Raw genomic sequence first — 6,142 nt, 5'->3', positions numbered from 1 at the left:
AAACAATCGTGCAACCTTACTTCTGCTTCTGCTCTCTGGGTATCCAGGCATCATTGCATGCTGGGCAAGGGTGGGAGGAACCAAGTTGATTCAGACAAGTGGGTTCTACAGGATCTTGGCCTGCATGAGTGCTGAAAGAAACATCCCTTTCTGAGAGTTTTTAATGAAACAGCTCTCTTTCGTTTGGGATAACAAGGGCTATGTAAACCTTGGGGAATGGGTAGGAATTTTTGAGGTGATTGTACATTATTGACTGATACACAGGTGCTGGGAAATTTTTATTTGCACGGAGAGGGATTCCACCTGCTTGCTGGGCATGTCCTTAGAGGGAGAGAGTTAAACCTGTAGTTTGGCCACCCGGCTACATGAGTTCCTCAAGGGTGGCAGAGGTGGGGGTTGTACAGTATACATGCTCTGAAACATGCAGACCCAGAGCAAGGAAGACAAATCCTACTCCTGCTGGTCTCAGGATGAGATTTTTCAGGTATTGAACACACCTCACTCTTGCTCTGGACTGGCTTCCCCAGTCACATGACTTTCTGGCCCAACAATCACGTGGTGCTTGCAATTCAAATAAGATATAATCAACAACCAAGTAGCTGAAAGATGGTTTCAAGCTTGCAGTTAGAATGAAGTTTTGGGTTCCCCATGGTAAGTCGATAGAGTATTACCAGAAGTAACCATAGGCTAATCTCAGTTGTTCTGAATAGCTCAAGTACTAGATTCTTTTCCTATCATATATACCTTGCTTCAATGGGGTCATGTGACTTTCATGGCACTGGTCTTGGTTTTACCATATTGGATGGACAAGTGAGTGGAACTACACCAGGAAGTCTCTACATTGTTTTTTTGTTGCAATTCACCTGTCATCAACAGAACCATCTAGATTGGTGCAAAATATTTGACTTTAAACAATGCCTTCACTTAAAATTGTTTTGAAAGCCAAACTTTCTTGTCCTATGTGTCTGGTCTGCATTTCTAAGGTTTTTATTATCTTGGTCCTCTAAAGATAAAATAATATATATGATAAAATGTTTTCAGTTCATTGTAATCAAAGGAATCTTTCTCTACATTATCTACCAAGTAAAGCTTCTCTCAAAGATCTTTCTTTGGGTGAGTTAGCCAACTTGTCAGAGTTTTATCTGAGTCAGTGAAACGTATTAGTAAAGATGCCGACCACTGAATCTGATTACCTAAGCTTGATCCCCAGAACCTACAAGGTAGAAGGAGAAAACCAATTCTTGCCTTTCTATTTCTGACTTCCACATGACCCTTTCCATAATCTCACACAAATAACAAGTAAAAAATTATTTTATTTGAAAGTTTTGATAGCAAAATGTAAGCAAAGGAGAAGTTAAATAGCCAATGTTCCCATTGTATAAAATAAGATGTGTTTTCAGGATCAGAATCCGGAATCGACTGTAGTAAAATGTTTCACAGTCGTTATGAATTCCTGCCCTACTGGCATGGCAGAACTGTGGTTCTCTCAAACTCTCAGCAGCTATGGTTTCTCAAATGAGACCTGTGCAAGATTGGGAATGATACTGTCCAGGCATAGGGATGCCTAAGAGGTCCCACCTCTTCCCAAGGGGTCATCAGAAGTTAATGTTTGCTAGGGAATGGGAAGAGACTCTCCTTGGTGGCGTAACTTCCATGTAAGCTGCTCATAATCCTATAGGTAGCCCCTTAAGCAAGATTCTATAAGTGGACCCGATTAATTTAAATGTTCAGCAATATAGTCTTGGGCGGAGCCATTTCTTTGTTGGTGCCCTATCTGGGGTTGAGCAGACATTTGTGTCTCCATGAGAAAAATTGATATAATAGTGTTTAACTAATGTAGGACTCTTGTATAATTGACAGGTAAACATACTGGGGAAAACCCTATAATCAAAAACAAACAAAACAAAACACTAAACAAAACACTAAAATCAAACCATAGTTTGATTTTAAAATCACTCTCGCTTAGAAGCCAAAGTGGTTTTACTTAATAAATACACAGTGTGATTATTTAATAAAACAATCCTATCACATCCTTTAAAACAAATGTTCACACATCCCAGATACACTGCCTTAGATGTAGCCATGTTGTGGTTTGCCCTGGTGCCTAGTCACTACTCAGAACTCAGGTGACTTCACCAGAACCACCTCCCCATTGAATTTGTAAAGTACAGGTGAGGGCAGGTACAGGATAGAAGGAGGCCTGTCATTGGAGGAGAAGGAAGGATGGGTGGGAGAGAAGTTTGAAGGAGGGGGAGGAGACTAGAACAGGAAGACAGAGAGAGAGAGAGAGAGAGAGAGAGAGAGAGAGAGAGAGAGAGAGAGAGAAAAGCTGTGGCAGGAGGCTGACGTAAACATTCCACTCTGTGTATTACAGGTTGTTATTAATGTTCTCAAGGGATGGATGGTACCGGGCTTTGTATGTTTAAGTGGGCAATTATATCTTATCAATTGGATCTAAGATTATTGTGTTGTGTGTTCTTTTATGTGAGGGTTTGAGTGTAGGAAAGTGTGCAGTGGCAGGAGAAACTGGGCCGCCGCGTGAATTTGGGATGTGTTTCCACCCAGATATCTAGCAGATATCTTGGGGCACCACGGTGTGGGCCCAGCAAGGTAAAAGACAACCATACTTTTTTTATTCTTATATTTTTACAACAACATAGCCACCCATGATCCATTGAGTTTTCTTGCTTTCCTAAATGACTTTAACCAAAAAAAAAAAAAAAAAAAAATCAGGAACAGTCACATCTGAGTTCTGATGCACAGAAAAGTGCAGGAATGCTTTTTCCTGAGCAGTTCAATGATGTTGCCATCAGTAACAGACTAGCGAAGCAGAAAGTCCAGGCTGAGATAACAGTCTACAATGGATGGGGTCAGCGAGCCCAAGGGAAAGAGCCTTCTTCTCCTCCGAAACATTGGAGCAAAATGAACCCTTCAGTCAAATGTCCCCTGAAGGGTAGGGATGGAGAGAAATCAAACCCACCGAGCACCAGATGATATCACTGAGTCTTTTAAAGTTGCAAAAGCAACAGCCCCTGTCTAAGGAATTCATGGCTCTATATAGTTGTCTTATCTGTAGAAGTTTTCCGTTGGCGATAAGGCTAAAACTTCCGAAGGGTAAATATCTCCCCATCTAACTAAATGCTCTTGCAGGATTGGGCCAGAAAGGTTTGACTCAGCGTTGTCTCCAGTGTTTACTCTAGTTTTCCACTCTGTGTGTACGCTTAGATTACAATGAAGAGCGATCTTAGTTGATGGTTAGAAGTTAGGAATATGGATCAAACTGTCATCATTCTTCCCCTACGTCTGCCGAATGAATTTCCCACATTAAGTTGTCTGCTATCTTTGACAATTCTCTCTTTTAATTAAAAAGGAGCCTGATAGGCAAAATCCTGGGCACACAAAGCTGTTCTGTGGTGATTCACTCACCCATTTGTATGCATGTGCGACCTATTTAGCTTTTAAAATCTCATTTAATGCCAAAAAAAAAAAAACTACATTGGAAAATTCAAACAAAAGCTCCCAGGGAGCCCCGTAATGAGACTGGTTTGATTATGCCAGTGATTAGGCCATTTCCTCTCCCAGTAATTTCATTTAGAACAGTAGTCATTTTAAAAACAAGTAGATGGCTTTATTGCTTTGCTCGGTTGCTGGGAAGCTGGCAAGTAGCCAGCCATCTGTGAAACTGCAATTATTACCATTACTTAAAATGTATTGGACCTCTTCAGGTACCATTGAAATAATTCCTGCCTACAGAAACATGACCAAGGAAGGCAAGAAGACAAATACCAAGTAGATTTGATCACCCCCTGCTTCAATCCCAAGCCTGAAATCCCAGTAATTGTATTTGTGCTTGTTGCTCGAAAAATGAGAGTGGCTTAGGTTATGGTCTACTTTTTGGCCTTTAGGAGTTGACTTCTTTCCCAGGTGGAGCATACATTCATTTACACACAAATTCATTCATCATTCTACACATCTTATGCCTAGCGGTGTGTCCGTCTCTGCTGTAATTGGCTTCTGAATGGCTCGAGCAAAACCTCCTCCTGCAGGCTCACATTTGAGCAGCAAAAATAGTAGTGATGATGTTTGCGATGTTGCTCAATGGGACTCCTCTCTTCTCCACCACTCCTGACCACAGGTACTTAAATAGCCCAGGCTGCAGGTGCTCACCACAATCCCTGACAGAAACTAGGATTTGCTTTCAGAAGCAATATTAAGTCCTTTCTCCAACAGCAGTAGGATGTTTTATAGTGGTTATGGATCTCCATGCAGAGGTAAGACATGGCTGTTGGTCTCCTGAACTTTCAGCAGCCATCATTACTAACAGAAGACTTGCACAAGACCGGGCACACTACTGGGAACTCAGTAAGCACTTATGGTCCTGGGCAGCAATGTTCTTGTTCTGACTCAGGGCCATCTAACGGCAAGAAGACATGGCTACGTGCTGTCTTGCCAGTTAGCCATGGGTAGGGATGAACTATCCATGTAGTTTATGTCTTTAAAGTCAGGGTAACTATATTTCCACATTGATTGGCACAGAGCAGAGCTGTACCTGTTGTCTGTGTATAATTATCAATGTCTGCCTTGGTACTGAAAGTGTTAATGAACCATATGATGATTCACACACTCAGCCTACTTTCACTCTTACAGATTTTGTCTATAGGTGATTCATTTTAACTTGCATTATCAGTTTGAGATAATGAGTTCAGGAGGACTAATTTTATATATATATATATATATATATATATATATATATATATATATATATATGTGTGTGTGTGTGTGTGTGTGTGTGTGTGTGTGTGTGTGTGTATTTATCTTTCCTATTGTGGAATTATCTTTCAGTTTGTGAGATTCGATGAACAAGATCCTTGTCATGTTTTTTCCCCAATGGCCTTTTTTGCTTACAGCAGCCCTTCGCTCATTCAGATGGATGCTGCTAATTCTGTAGCCAATAATTCCAGGATATCTGCTTCCTTTGATCATTTGTAGGCCTTGTTTATCAAGATGTTATCATGTTTGGAGGAGACATGGTTAGCTGTCTGAAGAGTGACACTCAGTATCTTGTTCTCTCAGGGCACAATACAGGACACCTGGATGGAGCAGAGATTTCCTCCTGTAGTAGATATTTTTTTTAAATAAACAGTTTAATCCCATAGAGAATGAAGGGCTAACATCTTTCGTAGATGGCCCCTAGTGAGGCCTTTAGTTGCAGAAATGAGAGGTGGGGGGGACTATCAATAAAAAGATGAGAAATAAAAAGCACAATTCAGAATGTTTGATATAAATGTAAAATGGTATTTGATAGGAGAGAATTGGTTGTCTCCTACCTCAGCTCTGAACCTGAAGGTCTTTGTAAGAGATTTTTTTTAAGTTCCCTAGAAGCAGGAACTTGAGTGCATATGTTGACTTTTTTCTCCAATTCCAAGAACAGGAGTTTTATAAGATTAAAAAAAAAGTTAAGAGAATAACGACAGGTGACATTTTGTAACAGAATTGCTTGTGTTTGTACTTTGTATTTGTGGTTTTGAAGATAGATTATAACAAAATAAGATGTACAAATGGCTTCCATTTGCTGGGTGTTTTGCTGGGCAAAACTATTAGTTGGATTTTTACATATTAGTTGGGCTATTACATCACTTATTACCATTCATTTTCTTGTGGGACATAGAGAAAATCTAATCAATGACAGCTGTCTTGGGAATTTTAGAGTTATTTTGCTTTCCTTCCTCACTTACCTGTTGCCTGAGCTTATGAGTATTTAGGAAATCAGGTTCTCTCTCTTAAGAAAATGATAACTCACTAGAGAAGCAGGTGTAACCTAACATACACCTTGATTGTCTACTAGAATTTGTCCACAATCTTTTGAAATTCTTGACCTCTGGACTGGGCTGGGGTTCAACTTCATTTCATCTTTGATCAAAGAGCTTGCTAAATAAAATGAAATAGTATTTCAGAGAAACGTTTACAAGGAAAAGTATTTTTTGAAGCAAATTATTTATGTTAACTACCAGATGTTAGTTTACACTTTGTAAAGTATTTTACAAAGCACTTGATGTGAGGTTGGTCATGTTTGCTGGAAAAATCAATGAAAAATATTGTGACATTCCTATCCCCTTTAGGGCTATCAATCCTTTCCCAAACT

The sequence above is a fragment of the Rattus norvegicus genome, chromosome 20, assembly GCF_021556685.1.
Source record: "Rattus norvegicus strain SHRSP/BbbUtx chromosome 20, alternate assembly SHRSP_T2T, whole genome shotgun sequence".
Classification (NCBI taxonomy): domain Eukaryota; kingdom Metazoa; phylum Chordata; class Mammalia; order Rodentia; family Muridae; genus Rattus; species Rattus norvegicus.
The sequence above is the reverse complement of the archived record's forward strand: the minus strand, read 5'-3'. Positions refer to the sequence as shown.